This window comes from Lepeophtheirus salmonis, chromosome 11, assembly GCF_016086655.4.
Source record: "Lepeophtheirus salmonis chromosome 11, UVic_Lsal_1.4, whole genome shotgun sequence".
In the NCBI taxonomy this organism is placed as follows: Eukaryota; Metazoa; Arthropoda; class Copepoda; order Siphonostomatoida; family Caligidae; genus Lepeophtheirus; species Lepeophtheirus salmonis.
In genome coordinates this window covers 9,905,544-9,928,970 of record NC_052141.2, presented here as the reverse complement: position 1 = coordinate 9,928,970, position 23,427 = coordinate 9,905,544, and the positions used below count along the sequence as shown (strand labels likewise).

Below are 23,427 nucleotides of genomic sequence, written 5' to 3'. Positions count from 1 at the left end.
AGGGGCCTTACTGCCTTTAAAATCTAAACAAACGGAACAAAGTTGATTTTTAATTTAATGAAAAATATCTTCTATACGAACTGTTTAAATAAATCCAAATAAATTTCGGTAAATAATTTGTAGTTATTAAAATAATATAAAATGAATTCATAGAGAGTAAAAAGAAGGGAATCGAAGCGCAGGACTCTCCCCTACTTTTCCTTCCTTTTAAAAAAGAGTGCGTGCAGAAAAGTCCGTTCATTTTTCTTTTTTTATGGTTAAAGTTCTTTTCTATAGTTAGTAAGCGTTGAAATCTCAATGTGAAACGATCATTCTATTCAGCAATAAAACCCTAAATTGTTTACGTGAATATATATATATTTTTTAAATATAATAAAAGACAAAAGTGATTTAACAATTTTAATTAGGATATTGTGTTTATTTTTTAGCACCTTTTACGAAAATTCCATAAGGTAAGAACTGAATAAAAATACATTTAAACACAACTTTCTCCATGAGCTTTACACATAAACTTTCTAAAATATGAGTAAATAAACAATTTTATTATAAATTGATTTTAATGAAGATGGATTTAAGAAATTGTTGGTTGTTGTTTTTTCCAAATATTTATATTTATTTAAAATATTATTTGAAACAATTCCTTCAATGTTGAGTAATAAATATTGACACAATATTTGATTTGAAACCATTATGTTCAAAAGTTTATTTAAGATTAATATTTTATATAATTTTTACTATTAAAGACTATCAAAGCCCGTCAACACAAAGGCAGGGTAGAATTATATTTTATCAAAATTAAGTGTGGATTACATTTATAATCTTTAACAAAGTATCGTCAACCTCTATAATTAAAATAACATTTTTTACCCTCTGAGTGATTTGAAAATAACACTTTAAGGTGCTAAAATTGATCATCATAATAAAATAATAATAAATTAATAAGTTTTAATTAAAAAAGGACAATATCTGGCAGATAAAAGTAACTTAAATGAAATAAAGGCTTTAAAATATTGCTACAATAGTTGGTTAACCTAAGTCATTCCATAAATTTGAATAATACACCTATAACTGACTCGAATATGTCTATGAAACATTGATTTGTATGTATATATGAAAAAATATAGGTATACATTTATGGGCCATTTGTACCCTGTCTATACTAAAAAAGGCATGAATAATTATTATTAAAATTAAGTCTGGATTATATTTCTATCACATATTATTATAATTATTCCTGAGGAAGCACCGTAGATTCCACTTATTTAGCACTGATTAATCGGCACACTAAAATAATAAGGAATAAGCTTATTTTATATTAAAATGCCCAAGTCTTTTAAATCAAATAAAATCTCTAAACTATAGTTATAACTCTTGACTCATCCCACTAATTTGAATAATAAGCCTATACCTAAAACAAATATGTCTAAATACAAAGGACATTCGTGGTCTGTCAACACAAAAGCAAGGCCAAACATTATTTTTCTAATAATAAAGTGCAGTTAAAATTCGTTTTCATCGACAAATTTCTATCAAAAAATTATAGATATTAATTCTGACCATGTGCTTCAAGTTGTACTTAAAGTTGCCATAAATTGATTGTCATAAAAAAAATGATAGATTTTATTTGAAAGGGGTATATCGGTAATAATATATGACTTTTAAATCAAACATACACCGGATTAAATATAAATAAAATTAATGTGTATTCTAACACATACTACTAATTTGAATATTAAGCCTATAATTGACTTAAATATGTCTATGAAATATTGACTTGTTTTTTTTTTTTTAATAGAAAAAAATAATTTATTGGAATTATTTTCGTTTCTTAATTTTTTTCTAGATTGTGTTTCTGTTGACACAGTACATATGCTAATCCCTCCAGGTAGATATACTAATTATATAGTGTAATTTTTTATGTAAAATATGTGACTTGTCAACTCAAAAGCAAGCTGGAATGATTTTTCCCTAAAAATAATATTTGTACTCTTTGACGAATTATAAAAATAATAAAGAAAATAACTCCCACTTATTTCCTCAGCTTTACCCTCATATTTTCATGAGCATATTCACACACGTAGCTACTCACTCAATACTGGAACGATCTGTCCAGAAGAGTAAAGACATAATCATAAGAGTTTAAGAAAAAAATAAAATAATATGATTTATGAGCATAAGAGTACATTAGCTCTTTGGTAAACATCATCTACATAGTTTCACTTCATTTTTTTAAACCTAAAATAAAGTACTTCCTTTTTTTCTTTTTCATCTTTAAATATTATGAATTTGAAAATAATTTAGTTTACAGTTTTAACCCTTGTGCTGTGATTATGTACCATTATCTGAATAGTACATAATTTTACTCCAAATATGGGTGTGGCACAAAAAGTTGTCCTTGAATTTCCATTTGAGAAACGTGTTTTTTCTAAATTTGTCTAATCATAAGATGTATTCTCAGACATCTATTTCTACGATTAGCAACATCCACAAATACAATAAAACTGAAAATGAAGACATCTTTAATATAATAGGTGTACATTAAGACGTATATTATTTTTTACTCACTAAAGCCTCTAAAGTAAAATAAATGTTACTTTTTAAAGGCTTTCTAACAAAAAATTTAGAAGGTTATTTGCAAAATATGTTTTAGACAATTCAGTCAAATTGTATCTACTAACTGAATACTAAAATGGACTCATGATTATTTAATGAAGTTCTCCAATTCCCTTAGAAGAGCATCCTTTTAGATTGGATGAAGCAAGAGTTCATGTCATTATTATCACCAACGAGTGTAACTTTTTTTTTTGTTATAAAGATAAGCTGAAAAGTCATTTTACCCGAAGTCAGCAAGATTCACACAAAATAAGTAGAAATTGAAATCCAATATTTACATACATAATTAAATATTGTTTTTTGTTGGTATAGAAATAGATAATTATGTTTGTTAAATTTTAATTTGTCAATCTGAACTATTCCAGGGTTTTTTTAATTTTGAGTGTTCTTGTAGTCCAAATATCAACTTGGGTTGCTTAAAATAGCTGCAGGTTCAAGAAGTGGATCATTACCCAACCCACCACTTTCCTGAGCATCAAAGACACCTATTAATATCCTATAATAAACCCAAATCCATGGGTTGTGCAATGTGCCATTGCAAAAAAAAGAAAATTGTTAAAATGTGCTTTTAAAAACATGGATTTTGGATTTTTTTCTAAAAAGATATTTTGTATACTATTTGGAGTTTAAAGCAAAATAAGTGACTTTCATAAATTATATTTGTTACATAAAATGTTATAAATTATTTTGATGTTCAAATATATTTATTATTATAGAATTTAAATGATATTATTTCACATAATTAGGGATATTATGTGTAGAGAATAGATTTCGGTTTTGAATTAACAAAATGGGAAGCTTATATAATGATAGTTTATCAACACTCTCCTTGTTCAGACAAAGTTACTGTTTAAATGATATTTTACTCATAAATATGGGTTACCACATTTATAATGGGTGTAAACTTGATTTATTTCTTGCAACTTGAATAATATAATATTCAAACCACAACAACTATCCCTGTCAGAATAAAAAGATTTAAGCATTTAAAATGTTTCAATTTCGAGAAAAGAAATGCAACTTCTAAGCTTTCAAGATTTAATTCATCAGTGCATTTTTACTCCTACAAGCAAAACACATTTTAAATCCCAAAACATCTTCATTTCAATAAAGTGAGTTGATAATTTTGGAGATAATAATAAGCTAAGTTCATAGACATCATTTGTCTATAGAGGGTTGTCCATTGAAATCTTCTAATTGTCAGGGTTAGCATGTTGATTTTCGGTTTTTGTATTGTGTATATGTCCAAAATACACAAGAATTTCATTACTATTAGTCAATAAATCTTTGTTCTTTTATAGTAAGATGGTCCGTCAATAATTGCAATTACTTCAAGAAACATATAACGAGTTTTATCACCCGATATTTTTACTTTTATGGCCTACACTCTGCAACATTTTATAATTTTTTTTTCAAGTAACGAGTTTTAAATAACTTTTGAGATATTATTTTTTTAAGATCGTTTTTTGAAAAAAAAAAAAAAATATGAAATTGTTTCTCCTCACTTTACAACAAACTATAAAAATAAGAATTTTATTAGATTTAAAAAAAATTGATAATTTTTTTGCCATTATTTTGTACTTACAAGATATTTTCTCCGATTTAGCATAATATATGTTAATAATTTGTAAAGAAAAAAAAATGGAAACATAAATTTACAAACTATATTTTATTTAGATCTTTTAAGAAAAAGTTATATTAAATTGTGAAGTTCTTGAAAAAAAAATCCAATAAAACATTATGTCGATATTTAAGACAATAAAAAAGAGTTTCATATTTATCAAGGGAGTTTTTGGAACCACATAATCTTAGTCTAAGGGAGAAGTATATTGAAATTTAGTCGGCAGAATAATTCTTGTCTTTTTGAATTTAACTTCGAAATATAAAAATATTTGTGCTCCAAACTATTTTATAGACATATTATTTGGACAAAATATCGAGTTGATTGTCTTACTCAAAAAATAATCTTCAATATATCGAGGCACATCAAAGTTAAAAGTATTATTAACAAAGATTTAATATAACCCAAATTAATTTAAAAGAACTAGATCGTTGCGTATACAATATTCTTTTGGTCAAATATACTTGATAATTTACAAATAAAACTTATTTAATTCTCAAGAAAAGAGTGTTTTAAACGTAGTAGGGAATCTTTTGGGGTATTACTGTACTGAGGATCAGAGACCTGGGCCCAAAAATGTAACCATTAGTAGTATCTAACAGTTTATTTTCCATAATAAAGTTTCAGCCGAATATATCTTTTTCAGAGATTTTCTACTGGCAGTCAGTGGGGCAAGTCCGGCCTATAAGGTCATTTAATTCATCATTTGACAATTTTTTTATTACAATAACTTTAATTACCTTAAAGCTAAAATATTCATTGGTAAAATTGATCCTACGCCCATTTTTAGTGTTCCCTATTTTCCCATTCTTAAGAAGAATATGGGAAGAATAAATATCGTACTTAACTCACGCATAAGAAGTTACGTCCGATGATGAGGATTGTCACAACCAGAGTCATGATGCAAGCTTTAAAAATATAGCATAGAGTTCTAGAACATATGACAATCATTAGAGTTTTATTTGATGTAAAAATAATAATATTCAAACGTCACAGATTTTTATCTTGTTTATTTCATTTAATTTCCCTTAGTTTTCTATTACAATTATTGAATTAAGTAAGAAAAAACAAAACAGCCTATGATAAAAAGTATTTAATTACATAATAAACATTTAACCGATTATAATATTTTACTGTATATATTTTTTTCCTATTTTTACCATTTTGTACTTGTAAATATCAATTAAAATTATACAAGTACTTCTATGAATGGAAGACGTGGAGAAAAAATATGTCTTCATTTTAAAATAACCTTAAAAATATGAGTATTTGATAAAATTTGTTATTCATATAGTAAAAATATTAAATTTTTATCTTAGATATAAAAGTTTGTAAAATATTCATGAATTATAGCCAATTTTGGAATCAAATCAGTACACATCTGTTTCAGATAAAATTGCATGTATTACCTATATAAAATAATAACAACAGTTCTTAGATCTGTATTTCACTCTCAAGCAGTCCTACATGAGATACTGAGTCGCCTTGGAGTGAACTATATACATAGAGAGACTGAAACCAAAAGAAAACGCTCATCCATATTTTTCGTGAATACAAGCAACTATAAATAATATGGAGAATAATGAACAAAAGACTCTCTTGGGAGAAGGCCCACACAAGAAGATTTTTTCTTATAGTTTTAACGATGTGGCTATTCCATTCAGAATTGTGTCCAAATCAACTGCAAAACATTATTTCAGGGTCGACTTTTGAAAACATAAAATCTCCACGGAAATATAGCTTAAACTTCTCTAAAAAAATTTGGTTTTTGGCATGGGTCTTGTGATCGTTCTTTTGTTTTTCTTTTCAATTCGATAATTATTCATTTTTTATTTTTCGCTTCTATTTTTTCTTTTTGTGATTGTTTAATTTATAATATGTGGTATTGACTTTTTTTAACGCATCGAATGACTGTGTAATAAATCAAAAGTTTAAAAATTGAAACTATGGTTGTACGCCTCATTTCTCACATTGTAAAAAATAAAAATTGAAAAGGAAAAACAAAGGAACAACTTTATAGCAAAATAATTAATTAAATTCAATCAAACTCGATTAAAAATTGATGAATATACGAATCCTTGCATATAATCAAACATCATTTGCAGGAGCATTCTGAAAAGCAAGGGTGATAAAATATAGATTCAAGGGAATAAAAAGCATTTTTATATGTCTTGGGGTGTATAATACCCCATTTAAATAATAAGAGTTAAGATTAAAGCCAGTTATTTATTATTGTGACCCATAATATGATCTTGATATCTCATTTTGGCTACAAATAAAAAGCTTTTGAGAAATTATATCTTAGTAAATAGTCACAGCATGCAATTGAATTTATAATCTGATATTAACGCTCAATTAACTTCATCCTGATCACAAGGGCCAACCAGAAGTTTGGACCCAACGAATGGAGTGTCATTTGAAAGATATATTAAAGTTCTTTTTAATACTTAAGAAGTGGCTTTGTAGACCTTAGACCTTATTGGAAATAAACAAAAAATTGGGGCAGGTCAATTTTCCTTGTTTTTTTTTTTAGAACTAACTGTAGCTTGAGTCCAAAAAGGATGCTTCAAATGTTTACAATTATTAGTCGTATGTTTTTAATTATGCTTATTGACATAACCATAGTCCCCTTTCGGTGGACCCTGTATAGTAGATTTCTTTTTTCGGACTATACGATTATTATAGTTATGAAGTTTAAAGTATTGAAGTCCATGAAGATTGTAGAATTTGTGGGCTCTCCAAAATTAATCACTCATCGGAGACCCTTCTTAACAAAGGCTAGAGGGGGACTTGAAATGATGGAACTAAAGTTGCACTAGGACATTTTGATTTTTTTCTTGGTAAACGAGAGCAAATCTTGTTGATTATCTTTGGAATACACTTTACTCTCCCGAAAACGCCGGCATCATCTCCATAGATGGAATTAAAGCCATCCAACGACATCTTCAAGGTGTATTGTAGGTTAGGGGGAGCGAATAGCCCATTAGATTGAAACCGAGATGTCAAAATAAATATCTTCTATATTATAAGAGAGGAGCTGGGTCTTACCATCATGGGTCGGGTACTTGATTCCCTCCTGAGAGTCTTCAAGCCAACATAAAAACCACTTTGACTAAGAGTAGCGCTAAATGTTAAGAACATAAACATTAAGGAGAGGCTGAGAAAAATAAACGCTTCATACGACCTTTGCAAAACTATAAAATGTATATTAATGGAAAGAATGTAGCAGAAACAATATTTGAGATAATTATTCTATCCATATCTCACTCCTAACCAGAGTCCTACCCTAGATACCGGATTGGTCATTATATGGACAAAAAGAGGTTTGTCCAACACTGCAACAAAAAGAAAAATCTCCCCTATATTTTTCGTGACTCCAAACTACTTCAATTAATAAGGACAATAATGCGCGAAGACTCAGTCAATATAAAGGGGAGGAGGACCCACCGAAGAACATTTTCATATGATTTTAACAAACTGGATCCTTTGTTCAGAATTGGATCTAAATCTATTACAATATTGCAAATCATGATTCCAAGGTCCAATTTTTAAGAAAACACAAGAAACATAGGCAAAAAATACACACCCTAAATGAACTTTGTTTTTAACATGTATTTTCTGGTTGTTTTTTGTATTTTTATCTTTTAATTAGATAATTATTCCACTTATTTTACGTTAGTTTAATCAAAACATCTACTTATTCGTCAAATCTTATTTTTGATTATGTTTTTTTTAAGTGGGAAACTTATTTTTCTTCTCCCCTTTTTTTTGCAATTGTTTTATTTATATATAGTGTCGACATTTTGAGCGTTTCTGGTACTTTAATGTATGCCTGATAAAAAAAAAATGAAATTGTGTCTTGATATGTTACATCCCATATCTTTTTTTTTTTTTGTTACAAAAAATTCTTTTTTTTTTGATAAAAATTGAACAAAGAAAATTATAATTGAATGTTTTTGTTTTTGACAGGGCTTTTGTACTCAATTTTTTTCCAATAATTATTTTTATTTGTAAAAATAAATGATGTAACGTATCCGTGAACTATTTCTGGTACTTTTTGCATTTTCTACAGAAGAATGGAAACGTATTTTTCTGCAATGGAGTCTTGAAAGAGGCAAATTAAATAATAAAAAAAGTCATGGTCAATGGTGATTAAAAAAAAAAAAATAATAATCAAAATTCATGTGAAATCGTCGATTAGCAAATTATATAAGTTGCAGTTTCTTCGTCTTAAAATGCCTTATTTAATTACAAAATTAATCCTTCTAATTACTGCATATAAATTAAAATACTTATTTTAATTTAAACTTACACGCTTATTATTTATTTAGGAGGAATATAACTGTGGCCATTTGAAATTTTGAGTGTCCCATTGAATACTTCTATTTTAGTTATTTATATTAAAATAGTCAAATTTTAGACCATTAAAATGTTGATCCTCCATAGACTATTCATGACATTATCCTCATCCCAAGAATTATAAATCCTTCATTTAGTCATCTTAATTATTTAATTGTAGCCTGTAGACAACCTTTTGTTGCTCAGCATAAGTCACGAAATATCTAATTTGGTTATTTACCTTCGAAGGATTTTCAATCCCTAAAAGGTTATCGAGCATCTAACCTCATGACTATTTAAAGCCATAACCAATAAAAAATGAAGATAATATGCTAATGGAACAGGGAGAGGCTATTTGTTGTTGTAAGCTAAAAAGGTGTTTCTTTATTTTCCAATGCTGGGTATCATTATTCTGAAAGAGAGAACATATAAGTATGAAATAACCTCTGGTGTGTTAAATACAAAAAATAACTCTTAGGATTTATTGCAGAGTTATAAGATTAACCCCTTTTGTTGGACTCAGAGTAGAAATGAAGGATTGGCATCAGAGCAGTTCCTGCCTAAGTCATTGTTTTATTTGGAGTGAGGTTTATGTGTCTTTTTTTAATGTTAATTTAATTAGTCAGATGGAGTGACAATGATTAAGTATAAGTAAACATTATAATATTATATGATACTCCAACTGTAATCTTCATTGAAGTCCATATATGTAAAATATATGTTCCCTTCTCTAGGAATGACCAGGGCGTGAAGCTACGCACATTGATTTCAAGATAATATTTCTCCTGTGCACATTGTCCGTTGAGCTACATCGTTCCATGGGTTTGTGTTTATTTTATTCTTCTTCTGTTTACTTGCAGCTTCTTGAATCAATGTCAGTAGAGCTTTTCTTCTCTTCTCCTCAACATTTTTCAAACTGTCAGGATAACCCCGTTAATTTTGACTCTACTTTTATAATGCACAGTCAGATCTTATTATTTTTATCTATGATTATTACTACACTCAGGATTGTATATTATTTTCATCTATGATTATACTCAGGAGTATGCTAGATAATTCTTTTTAAATAGGTGGGCTACGACCGACCCAGGTAGGGTCCTATTAGTAAGTCGTAAAGAGCTGATTAAAAAAGGAAATGTGAAGAATATGTCAAGATGTTGAATTAGTATAACATTTGTGCAGATCGTTTCCTATAAAAGATTGATGAGCAATTAGATTTATCCTATTCGATAACTGCTTTACAACTTATGTGTATTTGTTCCCAAACCACCTGACCCCTTCAAAGCCTTAGCAACATCAAACACAGTTGATTAGAGCAGCTTTGTAAACTCAATAATCTCTTTGGGTGTGCGCCCAGCACGGATGCAAACAATTATTTTCACAGGGTGTATGTTTTCGGAAGATACCTCAATGATTTTGTACATTTTCTTATACAGTTTTGTTAGTTGAATCTAAAGAGTACTTTTTTACCAATATAGATCTTAGGTTACCAAGATATTGACGCTCAAACTTGACCACACTCTAAAATCCTTAAACTGTACATTATCGGGGTAGGGGAAGAGGGATTTCAATTATTTCGATTTAGTCTGACAGATAACACTCGAAAATATTCATCTCATTATATTAAAGTTCAGACACTACCGTTTTACATCGATCCACCTCGAATCATGATAACCTTATAATTTTTCATACTATATGGATACCTTTCATTTAATTTCCAGATCCTCCAAAGCGGTAATTATCAAAATAGCTCAAAATAATTTAAATCCTTCTTTCCCGTAGTAGCCTTGATTATATCACTCAACTTTTTATCTTTAAAGAAGCAAAAAAATCAGTATATAGTTGGCCAGTTCTAAATACTTTTTTTTAAAAGGTTCCTTTAATTGCTTAGATGAGTTGCACTGACTAAGTAAACATTATAGAATTAAAATTAATCCAATTAACCTATGAATCTTGTGGGAAATTCATATACATTAAGTATAATCATCTGGGCGCAAAGCTATGCACATTGAATTCAAGATAATAATTTCTCACGAGCGTGTTGTTATAAATTGATTGTTGATGACGTCACTTATGTTTCAAAATTATTAACGTCCTATAAAGATAAATTTGCTATAAAACTAAAATTTGTACAACTCAAAAAATCAATCCATCAATTGCAACTGATTAAAATAGTTCCTTACATTGAGACCAAAAAAATTGGCCCACATTTTGTAAACAATTAAATTTCGATCAATAAATTTAATTGTTTACAAAATGAATCAAAAGTAATCAGCTCAGTGGTTTTTTTTTAATATTATGAAGAGGTTGTGATGATTAAGTTTCAACTTTCCCCTTACGTTGTCTCCAATTTTGAGATAGAAATAGAAAATTTTGATAAAATTATAAGCCATACCCTTATTATGAATATGTATATAGTTTCTATGCCCTTTGGCTTTAAACAATGAACAATTATTTTCATATTTTACAAAAGGCTTTTAAGAAGAAGGAAAAATGCATATGCTGATTTAAGCAGTAAAACGAAGTTACTTTACTTTTCCAAACCTTTTTAGAAAAAAATAAAAAAATGTATTACTCCTTCAATGATCAATTTCATCAATTATGAATGATAAAAAATAAATTATATTATGAGTATAGTTTTCTATTTTATTTTGAAAGTAAAGCTTATACATCTTTCGATTTATAAAATATCAACATGAAAGTAAGCTATATTGATTTTTCACAAAATTGAGTATGAATTTTCTACAAATTATCATCAATTTCTATCAGCAAATTATTCTAATTCACCCTTTGAGTGTATTGAAAATGGAATTTAAAATAGTAATAATTTATTGTCAGAATAAAAGGATCAAGAAATAGATTGCATTTATTCCAAAGGTGCCATATCCGAGCCAATAAAAGTGGCTTATATCAAATAATGATTTTAAACTATAGTCAAAGTTCTAAGGTATATATTATATATAAAAAATTTTAACCTTAAAATAGCAAAAAAATAAAAATATATATATCGCCTTTTTCTGAAGGCCACGAGGCTAGCAGATAATAAATAAGGTTATATTTCGAATCAAGAGATCTAATTCTATTAAACTGATCATATACTGTTTTCGTATCCAACTAATCTATGATAAGAACACTAATTGAGGTAAATGAGAAGAAACATCCGCAACTTCCAATCAAATACAGTATAATATTTTGTGTAAAATATTCAGAGGCACTGCGTTACCGCGCTTACACAAAAAATATAGGATAATATGTATCGATGAAAATCCTTTGTACAGTGGGCAAAAAAAAAAACCACTGAAAATCAATATTGTAACCCTGACAATTTTAAGAATGTTATGGATAAGAGAAGAAATGATCCCCATCACATTTCATTAGATCAGCTACAATCAGCTGTGGCGACGGAGGAAGGGAAGAAGTAAATAAACATGACATTTGTTATAGTTAATCCAATGTCGATCCCCCATTCTACTCTGAGTCCAACAAAGACGGACAATTACCCTCCGTCTTTTAAGATCCCACACATACGTTCTATTAGGTTTTGAATATATTTAGGAAGGATGTTCACTACTCAGAAATTAAATAATAATGATAATTGCAGAGGAAAAGAAAATTCCGTCTTTATATCACCAATTACAAATTAACGGTCATGCTAAAAAAACACACCAGGCTTACATCCCTGAAATATGTTTCCGCCTTTTTTATGCTATTCAATCTTCTCAACGTTGAAGGGTTGAATTAAAACCAATTTTGCGCCCTTTTTAAGCAACGATTGTGCGTTGCAAAATAACTTTTCTATATACTCCTTTTTAAGATATGTAAAAAGTTATAGTGATCACAGTTGGTTAAGGTTTTGGATCTTTTTGGATGATATCAGTTTACTTTTACCATAACCGGGTACTTCGGATCCGGCTTCTCAGCTAATGTATAAATAGGTTATTCAATTTATGTTGAAAATTGTTCCAGCTAATTTAAGTTTTTTACAATCCATGTTCTGAACACTCATAGGGGAAAGAACGAAGAAATTCATAGTTGACTATAAAATACAGTGTAAATTTTTGTATTAGTGAATGACACCATAATGGACCAATTACATTTTCCACACTAATAAAAAAACAATTAAATATAAATCAATAATTGAATGTATTTGCAAATACATTCAATTTAATTGTTGTTGCTTTTTTTCTCAAATGGAATTTATGTTACTTTGAGTATTCACCTACCTAAATATAGTTTATTGAACATCATTAAAAATGTATGAAACAATAGTTTAAGCTACGTATGCAAAATAAGCATAATTTTAATTAATATTTGCGAATAAATCATGCATTAATAAGTATATTATTTTACCCAAGTAGAGTGAATTTTGTGGAAAACGTATTTGAGAAAGTTGGGAAATTTATGGCTCATTAATAATTATTATAATTAATGAATATTTTTTTTTTTTTTTTACAATTATGTAATGCTTTTTTCAAAATATTAATTTTTAGAATTTTTAAAAAGGACAAGAAACAGACTGATTTAAACAACAAGATATTTCTAGAAAATAATATATTATCATACTCATAGCAGTATTAAAATACAACTTAAAGCTATATATTATGAAACAATACATTAGGAAATTAATATGGCTTAAAATAATGTCAAAATGGATTTTGTATACTTTAATTCATACATATTTTGTGTACACGCTTAAAATACATAAACGCATATTTGACAATTTTTGTGATACTTAAAAGAATAACAGCCCTAAACATCCAATTTATCTTTTGAGAACCAAATCAATGAATTCATGTACTATAAATTCGATAAATTGTATTTGATAGGCTATTTTGGAGCCACAGTAAGTATCATGAATAAAATAGAAGCTCTTAACAATTGCTGCACAATGTTTAAATTAGTGGTAAAAATTTCCACCTGAATAAGCCTTTCTTCTCAGATCGAGTCTGAGACCTCCTCCTTTGATATTCCATTACAAACCAACTCAGAACTTGTTTCAAATAATGAGACCTTCCCTTTATTTACATGATGTACAAAAATGCTAATGCCTGAATAACTTGAAAGAGTCAAGACTAAGGGTTGTACCAATGCATCAGAATCGGCAAAAATTTGCTTTTTTTTTTGAAGTATTGGATTCCGTTATGGGCTTAATAACGCCGATTCCACCGGTAATTATGCATACTTATTTATGTTTATAGATAATATACCATATTTGATCTCATTTTTGGACTGCAAATGATGGCTACAAATCAATAAAATAGGCTGAATAAACGACGTTGTTCATACAAATTCAAAAAAGAAAAGGGCGGGAAAGTAATATGAAAGATTAAATAAGTTTCCGGGTTTATACCGGAAGTTTACATCAAAATAATAATTTAGAAATAACCCCCTTTTTGTGCACCATATATTTTAATTTTATCATGAGTTGATCAAAAAATACATAACGGTAAAAGTTAGGTTGAGAGGTGTAATTTAAAGCCATTAAGTAAGCTTTAACTATTTTTTTTCTTTTTGGTATGTTTGTTGAATAATATTGTTTATAATAGAACTGGGTCGTCACCTAATTATTTTCAGAGTCAAGTTCGAGTCATCAGTATCCGTCCTGGATCCATTATAAAAGACGCAATTCCGGAACTAACATACTTCAATTCCTAGGGCAAGCATATAAAACTCACTCAGGAACTAGAGACAATTCAAGACCATTTGATCTCATGTAGGCTGAACCAGTAATATAATAGAAATCAGCCTTTTGTTGGTGTCGCAACTTTTTTTTTTAGTGAAGCAGTTGAAGTTAGATACGTGACCGAGGGGTTAGGTGGCAGACTTTAAATATTTAGCATAGGAGGGCTAAGTATGTGCCTAAAGCCCGAGGGACCTAAATTTTTATATTTATTTCCTATACAGGTACATATATATCTATAATTTATTAATACCAAAAATAGATTACGTAGATTATAAAATTATTTACACAAGCTTAATTCTAAGGCATATATATATACAAGTACATTCAGTTGTTTAAAATATGACTTAGTACGCCTGGGATATTTTTCTTATTGGTAATAAGATAAGATAAGAGGGGTTAGGTGGTGGACTTTAAATATTTAGCGTAGGATTTAGCATGTTTAGTCAAACGTAGAAATAATAAAATTGTCATTAAATATATTTTATAAAAGACGAGGGATCGAACAAGAAATTGTATGCCTGTACTTTTGGAAACGGAGGATATGTATAGCATAACTTATTAATGTCTTAATTTGTGAAAAAGAATACATTATGCAATAGCGAGAGAAATGAGGTAATGACACACTGAGAACAAAATACAAGGAGTATTTTTGTATTTCCAAGTTGAAGCTGTGCAAGAAATCAATTTGGATTTGAATAGTCGTTTTCTTTGGTTTTCCTCCAAAGGAAAAACAAAGAAAATGCTTTTAAGAGAAACAATAAATTGAATTCCCTTAACCTAGATTAAAAATTTCTCAATATACGAATAAATCCTTAACAAGGTACTATCAAGATAAATGCATAAGTGTGTATATATATTGATTGAATAATTCAGATGCATACTTAAACGGATGGATATTATGATGGACATATTAGTTTCAAGGGAATTTTTTTTATATATAGGGCTATGTAGTATCTCAGTTAAAAGGATACAATGATTGAACTTTATCTTTCCACTGACGCTGTCGTTAATTTCTGAGATAAAAAGAGCACATATGGCATGCGGCAAAATTGTAAATCATTTCTTTAAAATTTATGACGACAGCTTTGTAAAGTAAATAACATTGTTTACATTACCAATAAGAAAAATATCCCAGGCGTACTCAGTCCTATTTTAAACAACTTAATATACTTGTATATAGTTATGCCTTACAACAAAGTTTGTGTAAATAATTTTATAATCTACGTAATCTATATTTGGTATAAATAAATTATAGATATATACACGTATCTGTATAGGAAATAAATATAAAAATTCAGTTCCCTCAGGTTTTAGAGACATACTTAGAATAAAAACACATGAGCCAAATCTATATTGTTCTATACTTTAATAGTCCCTAGCTACTTTTGAACAAGGAAAAAAAAGAAATAAAAATGGGGTTCATCCACATCTAGAGACTAATGTTTTTTTTCTTAAAAAAAAATAGGGAAGACTAATCTTTATTTTAAAGATTTAACGTCACTTCTTTCCCATATAGCGTGATACTTTATCAATGTACTTTTAATTATTATGGTTTACATTAATAGCAGCAGGGGCATCCGCAAGGGGGAGGGGGCGAGTTGGAGGGGCTTTACCCCCAATAAAAAGTTAAATAACATTTCCTTTTTACTATAAAATTTAATATTTGAAACTTTTTTATTTCATTCTTTTGCATAAAATTTAATTTTCTCTAAATAGCTATAAATAATTAAAAATTTCTTTAAACATTTCATATTTGAAATTTCATTTTGGATTTTTTTTTTCAATTTTTAGCAAAAATTTGTAGATTTTTGAAATTGTTTTTGAAAAAATTTAATATTTAAAAATTATTATTTGTTTTTGTTAAAAATTTTGTTTTCTCTAAACACCTATATATAATTTAAAATATCTTACAAATATAAATATTTAAAATCTATTTTTTCTTTAAAAAATTTTATATTTAGTAAACAGTTATAGGTTTTGAAATTTTTTTACACAAAAATCAATGCTTAAAATTTAATTTTTAAAATTTTTTTCAAAATTTTATTTTTTGGATTTTTTTTTTCCCGAAAAATTCCAAAAACCAAGTTCTTCCCAAAATATAATCTTCTGGACACCCCTGAGAAGAGTGTATCTGTGTTGCAGGGATGAATAGAGAGGGGAATAGTAACAAAGAATGAATGTAGAAGAATAGAGACAGGTAGAGGGATGTAGAAAATGACATAGAGACATAGAGAAGGAGGGAGATATAGAAAGAGAGAAGGAAATTAAGTTTTATTTCGATCAAAAACAGCCTTAGAATGACTGTGGAGGCACCAATTTTGGAATCCACGTTTAATAACACCAAAAAAATATTTTTAACTGTTTCTAAAGGTTAAATAAATCCACATTTTTTGGGATATCTTTTAACTTAAATACCCAAGAAATTTTCGTGTACACAAACATTCCGGGATCTAAAACCAAAATTAGAAGGATATTTTACTCGGATTTCATAAGGATTTTATCAGAAGTTTGCATCGTAATAAAATAGGATTTGTATTAAAGTTACACTTTAACTGATGACTGATGGTTAAATAATTAAACAACATTAATCTAATACACTACAAAAATATTAGATATAATTATTTTTTAACATTTGATACTATTGACAATATATGTCCTTAAGACATACTACCTTAAGATAAGATAATTAAAGAATAACAAACCTTTATCAAACACTCAAGTTGGTTCGGCTCTTAAATCTCGAATATTTGCCTATAATACAATTTTACTTATATTACACCTTGGTACTTTGGAGGTACAAGACCTGTCCTATCTCTACCTTAAGTGTTGCTTTCACTTGTATAATAAATTCAATACCAAAAATTATATTTTTGTCTCACCAAAAAAAAAAAAAAAAAAAAAAAAAAAAAAATCAATGTTTTTTGTAAAAGGCCCCACAAGGTTTTTTAGTGGCTTCAACCAAACGGTTTAGACATCGATTCATGGTAAGAATGCATTCTAACGAATATACTTGATTTTTTCAACATTGACTTAAAAGAGAATTTATATATATACATATATCGAAGATATATTGACTCAAAATGTGCTCTACGAAACGGTCGAGTAGGGGGTTAAAGGGTTAAGAGTTCTCAAACGTTTTACCAAATCTACAAGTAAACCGATTTTATTAAAATTTGACGATTTGTAGGTTGTTGTTATTAACTCTCCATTTCTGAGTATCCTTTCTTTTTTCACGTAGTTAATGAACCGGGGTTAAACTTTAAGGCAAATATTAAGCGGATTTTATTCCTTAAAACATATACTCAAAATGACGCTAATTGTTCACAAAACATTAGATTTGGACATCAAGAAGAGTTAATTTGTGATTATTATAGTTGAAATATTATAATTTCATTTGCAATAAAACTTTATTGAAATATTATTATAATTTCATTTTCGATGAAACTTTTATGAAATATTAATTACTTTTAACGAACTTTGGGCAATAAAATATATTTATGAATTTTGATGAGATTGAGTGTGATCTATGGGGAAACTATTCATATTACATTTGTTGAAACGGGAATACCTTAAAATGAAAAAAGGTACATTTTGCAAAAACAAGCTTTCTTTCATCTCTTTTTAAAACATATTCCCCTAAAATAACAATATCTGCACCAATTGCATTTTTTAAAACGATATTTTGTACGTTTAGTCTGTGTTCAGTTTGTGTCTTCTCAGTTTTCGAGAATTTTTGTCATAATTTTTTTTATTACAATATATACAAAATTAAAAGACTCCACTAACAACAAATTTACATGTTTGTTTTTATATCTTGACGGATATATTTAATATATATATTGTTTTTTTCTTAACTTACAAAAGTAATAAATATTACTACATAATAATCGGAATTGCAAATTTAACATTAATTTCCTGATGGGAATTTCGATTCCAGAAAAAATACACAATTCTTTGATTCAAATTAATCGTCAAATCACTATTTAACATCGATTTTAATTTTATCTTCATAATTTTTAACTAGGATTTTGATTGTATAACCATTATTTTTAATTTCAATTTCAATTTATTTTCTGTTATTGTTATTTAAAGTTTTGATTTTATCCCCAATGTTTTTCAATAAGATGTTTAATTAGATAACCAAAGAACAGCTGGAAAAAAAAAAATGCAAGTTTTGTTTTCATCTCATGTCTCCTAGTGTAAAAAATGTCAGACGAACAACAAAAAAGGCAATGCGCATGTATATTTTCCTTTGCGTTGGTATGAAAACTATGAAGTCTGCTGAGAGAGTTGGCATTATCATCCCAACTCTCCACAATGTCAATAAGTCAATTACAGCCCCATATAGCCAACAAAAACCAAAACTTAACCAGCAAGAGTATGACTGACTTCTGGCTTTCCTACAGGTGACCCTACTCTATCCCTGAACTTAACCCCTGTTCTTTGCAACTTGGAACATCTTGAAAAAAAAATTATGCTGCGCCTCCCATACAAAATCGGCTCGAAGCTACCATCCTGACAGTGTGGTACGCCGTGGACAAGCCCTTTTATCGTCAAAAGCGGCCAATTTGTTTGTCTATGTGCAAAGACTCTATTTGTTACTAAAGGACGACATACCGAGTGATATATTAAAATATAAACACTTTGAACTTATACTAATAATATAATTTCAACAAAATTAATACAAAAATAGATTTGTATCCGAGCTCTCTTAGTCATTAATATAGCCGCCCTTAGCGGCAATAATGGCTTGTAGCTGTCGGCGGATGTTTGCTTTGGATGAATGATACTGCAATCCTTTCCCTTGACATCCACACAAAAAGGTGTGGTTGAAGGGGTTGTGATCAGGGCCGTAGGAGGGCCAAAAGTGTGAAAAAAGAGTTCAAAAGAACTCAAAATACTCATTCAAAATAATCTTGGAAGGGAGGAGATGGGTTTCTTTCCTTGCTGGTGTCAAAAGTGGTCTTTCAACTCTCAAAAGCCTTTTTTCACACACTTTGTTGAAGGCTCTCTGGACAGTCTGATGTGAAACACCAAGATCTCTTGCTTGGGCCTTCATGGACTAGAGGAGTTTGGCCTGGCCTGTTTCCTTTAACTCATGTAGGTCCACTTTGGCCTTTTTTATAGAACCTTTCTCCCTCTTTAACGTTTTGGGCGTGCTTGCGACGTGGACGGTGGTCCTGATAACGCCAAACTACTTGGAGTGCACAAATGGAAAGTTCCATTTTCTCGACTTGTACGTAAGCTAGAGAGCTCAGGTATCTTTTTTTTTTTTTTGTAACAAATTGCTTACGCTTAAATATTTCGATATATGAATTAATTTCAATCACTCAATCTTCAATATTTGTGAATTTAGTTTTCGAACTTCAATGGACCACTCAGTATTTAATAAAAACGTAGCTTAATATAATATTTAAACATATCACAAATTGGTTTTGAGTTGTATTTTCATAATAAAATAAAAATCACTTTTTTTTTTTGTAATTTGAGTCCTGCCACTGTAAGTTTTATTGCCGGTACGTGTTGAAAATACCCTCTTTTGCCGTTGATTCAAAGTATACATTCAATAAAAAAAGTTAGTAGAACTAACTTTTTGTATAAATGTCTCAATTTATAAAATGAAAGCAGGTAATATACTTGGATATCAAAAAAATATTGAGGCTTCTTTGATATTTCATATCCTGAGCAAAACTGAGAAATGGCCTCCAGAAATTCAATTTTCTCTACTTTTAATATGTTACTCTGCGTTATTAAAGAACATTTACAAATGTATTTGTGTAATTACAGGTGAACCCCTAATAGCGCTTATTTTTTTGTTACTATATTTGAAGTCATTTATACCCACCAATATATATATATTCATGAATTAAAAATAAATATTTCTATAATGAGTGAAACTAAAATCACTCTTTCACTACTGATAATTACTATTTTTAAATTAACATAATTATTTGTGAATAATGAACAATAAGTAAAATATGGACTAAATACTTTATTAATAGAATCAAAACAATTCGTTTTATATGAACTACATTCTGTGCGTCAACTACACTGCTCCAATTCTGGAGACAAACTGCCAACTTTAAGGTCAATACAGGCGTCCAGAACAGACATATAAGTATCAAACGTCCTCAAAACACAGCAAACAATGTAGGTACAAGATTAGAGCTATATTCCTTGGATATCCCTTTTCTAAATAATATAAACAAATAAAAATCATACTACCGGGCCGTGCAGAATTATTTACCGATTTTTGTTCAGAACATATCGCGGACAATAATGACATTTGAATGACTTGAAAAAAAATTTATTCATATATTTTTAGAATAATAAAATAGTTTGTGATCAAATTTAATCAATGTAGCCACCATTTGACTCAATGACACTGGTCAGGCGAGGTCTGAAGCTGCCACAGACTTGCTGGATGTAATCGGCGTCCATCGAGGCCCAGGCCTTGTTGACAGCAGCCTTTAAGGGATTTATGTTCTTGTGTCGTTTTTTGCAGGCCTTGGTCTCCACGTGCGCCTAGATAGGGAAGTCTAGTGGGTTCAGATCTGGGCTCTGAGGGGGCCAGTAGCCCTCGGCCAAAAGTTCATGTTTTCCTTGAGCCGCTCCTGAGCTTTCTTGGAAGCGTGGACGGGTGCTCCATCTTGTTGAAAAATCCAAGGAGAGTTGCCGACTATTGATTTGATCTACGGAAGGACCTTGTACGCCAGAATCTTCACATAATCCTCCGCTGTTAATCTGAGCCAGTGGGGAACCATACCGGCTTCATGGCCTTCCCGTTGGATCTCCAAACATCTCCAAAGCTCACAACACGGTAATTTTTCCTGTTGAAAACAGGATCGACCATAAAAGTTTTCTCATCTGAAAAAATGATGATGCATCCAGATGAGCTCTTGATATCATTCAAGATTTCTTGGCTACCTCAAGTCTGAATTTTCGCTGACGTTCAGTTAGCAGAGGGCGTTCAGTACGTCTCAGGGACTTTCCTCCAGCCATTTTCAATGCCCTTGATGTCGACGTTCCCATGTTTCTGGCCATGTCGGCAATGGACCTGTTGGGAGTCCTCTTGAATACTGTCTTTACTTGCCTTGTTGAGACAGTGGACTTCCTGCCAGCCCCAGGGGAATGCTTGAGATCACCCCCAGCCTCCAAGCGCTTGGAAACGTTGTAAATTGTCTTGAACGAGGCCCCAACCTGTTCCTTAATGTTGTTATGAGGCACTCCCGCTCGGAGGAGGGCTGCAATTTCGATCCTCTTTGTTTCCTGATTGGACATGGTCTCACGGTTGGAAGTTGTTAAGCTCGTACAGGAAGGATTTTTGTTTATTTTAACAGTAAAAATACGAAACAATCAGATTGGTTGCCACAAAACCTCTTAAAAAGTATATTTACATCATCGGTAAATAATTTTGCACGGCCCGGTGTTTTAAATATCATGTGCGCTAGTGGGTATTCTACCAATAACATTTGAAAGTAACAAAATAATTACACTACTAAAAAGTTTAAGTGCTAATAAGTGATTGATTTACTATAAATCTTTGAGTATGGGATCTCGGTTTGAGATCGAGTTGATTTTTTTTAATGAAGTTAAGTTGTGTCTACCCACATTGAAAAATTCTCTATGAACCAATCTCAGAATTTTTTTTTGTTTAGCTTGATTCTTATTGATGACGTCAATACAAGCTCCGTAGATCCTCTTGCAAGAATGTATAATTTCCTATCTGGCAACTTTACCTTGTTTTTTTTAACCTTAGGAAGTTGAGTCATTAGCATGAGAGAAACACATTTTGATAATTATAAAGTAAGAGATGAACATTTAATGGTGAAGTGTTGATTAGGTTTGACCTGGTACATAGGATCTACAACATATTCAATCACAATGATTATTCTTTAAAAGTATCTTTCTAATTTATTTATTGTTTTAGCAAACTTTTGAAGAATTCCCGTAATTAAATGAATCAAACACAGAATCATTGCAATTCGTGGGAAATAATTAAATATTTAATATTTTAAAACTGGTGTATCGTGGGTAAAAATCATAATTTTATATAATTGCAGCATGAACTATCATGAAGTATATTAATTCTTTTTTTCGTGGCTACGACTCTTTGGGAGTTCATCTCCCCCAAACATGATGAAATTGCATTATTCATCTAATTCTATCCACATATCTACAAAGGAAAAAAAAAAGAGAAGAAGGTGCATATCTCTTAGGACATATAAATAATTTTGTAATAGAAATGATAAAAAAGCTTTGATCTTCAAAATTTAATTATACTTCGCATCTAATTGGCCAACAACGATAACAACAAAAAAATACCTTCAACTCAAGAGCCACTTTCTTAAGAAAAACATATTAATACTCATGCAATCTAATTTTTGTATTATCCTTCAGATTAAAGAGACAAGATGATTAACTGGTTAAAAGAGGGTTGGTTCTCTTTTTATATTCTTTGTTTTTTATATGGACTTCTTCCTCGGCTGGGATGTGGATTTGTGTGATGCTTTAATCTGATCGAGGTTACTTTCAGGACAAATTAATCTTTGACCACATTCATCGAATGTACACTCTAATCTCGAGCTCTTTTCTTGAGATCTCCTCAGATCCTCTCTCTGATCTGACTCATGCTTGGAGAAAATTAACTCTTCAGAATAATAAATACTTATTTAGATCTGAGAAAGAAGTAAAGCAGTTGAAGATTTTGACCTGTTTGCAGATAGAATAGAAAGTGGTTATTAACCACTGTGGAATTTCCCACTGTTGGGGTATGGCGGAATTACCAAGAGTGGGGGGAATAACCTGTCGTACAGAATAACCCCTGTGTTTCCAACGTTGGCGTGAATCAGTGAGACTACAGGTGGCATTAGCTACGTTCTCAAGGGCAAAGCCATTATCAACATCAACAGGCTTATGGACGAGTTTCAGCACTGTTTTTCTGACTTCAAAAGCAGCAACCCATTGAATGTGTAAACGAGGGATCTCTTCAGCTTCAAAACAGAGAACTTCCTTCAGGAAGCAAAATATATCAAAGAACTGTTTCTTGACGTGCAGCTTGACTCCTCAGCAGATGCTGTTTTTGAATAGAAAAACCCTGATGGAATTTATGGCCACTATGCATGGTTTGTATCCTTGCGTTGTTATGGTGACGATCATACGAGTAGCTGCA

The 23,427-nt window shown here is 29.9% G+C and overlaps 1 protein-coding gene across 1 annotated transcript in view; it reads left to right on the top strand.

Moving 5' to 3' along the window:
- Positions 1-278: 278 nt before the first annotated feature.
- LOC121126449 (protein amalgam) overlaps positions 279-23,427 on the top strand; it is a 301,872-nt gene continuing 278,723 nt past the window's right edge. Inside the window, exon 1 of the mRNA XM_040721780.2 lies at positions 279-452. The gene's annotated coding sequence lies outside the window, so the exon portion shown is untranslated. The remainder of the gene's footprint in view (positions 453-23,427) is intronic.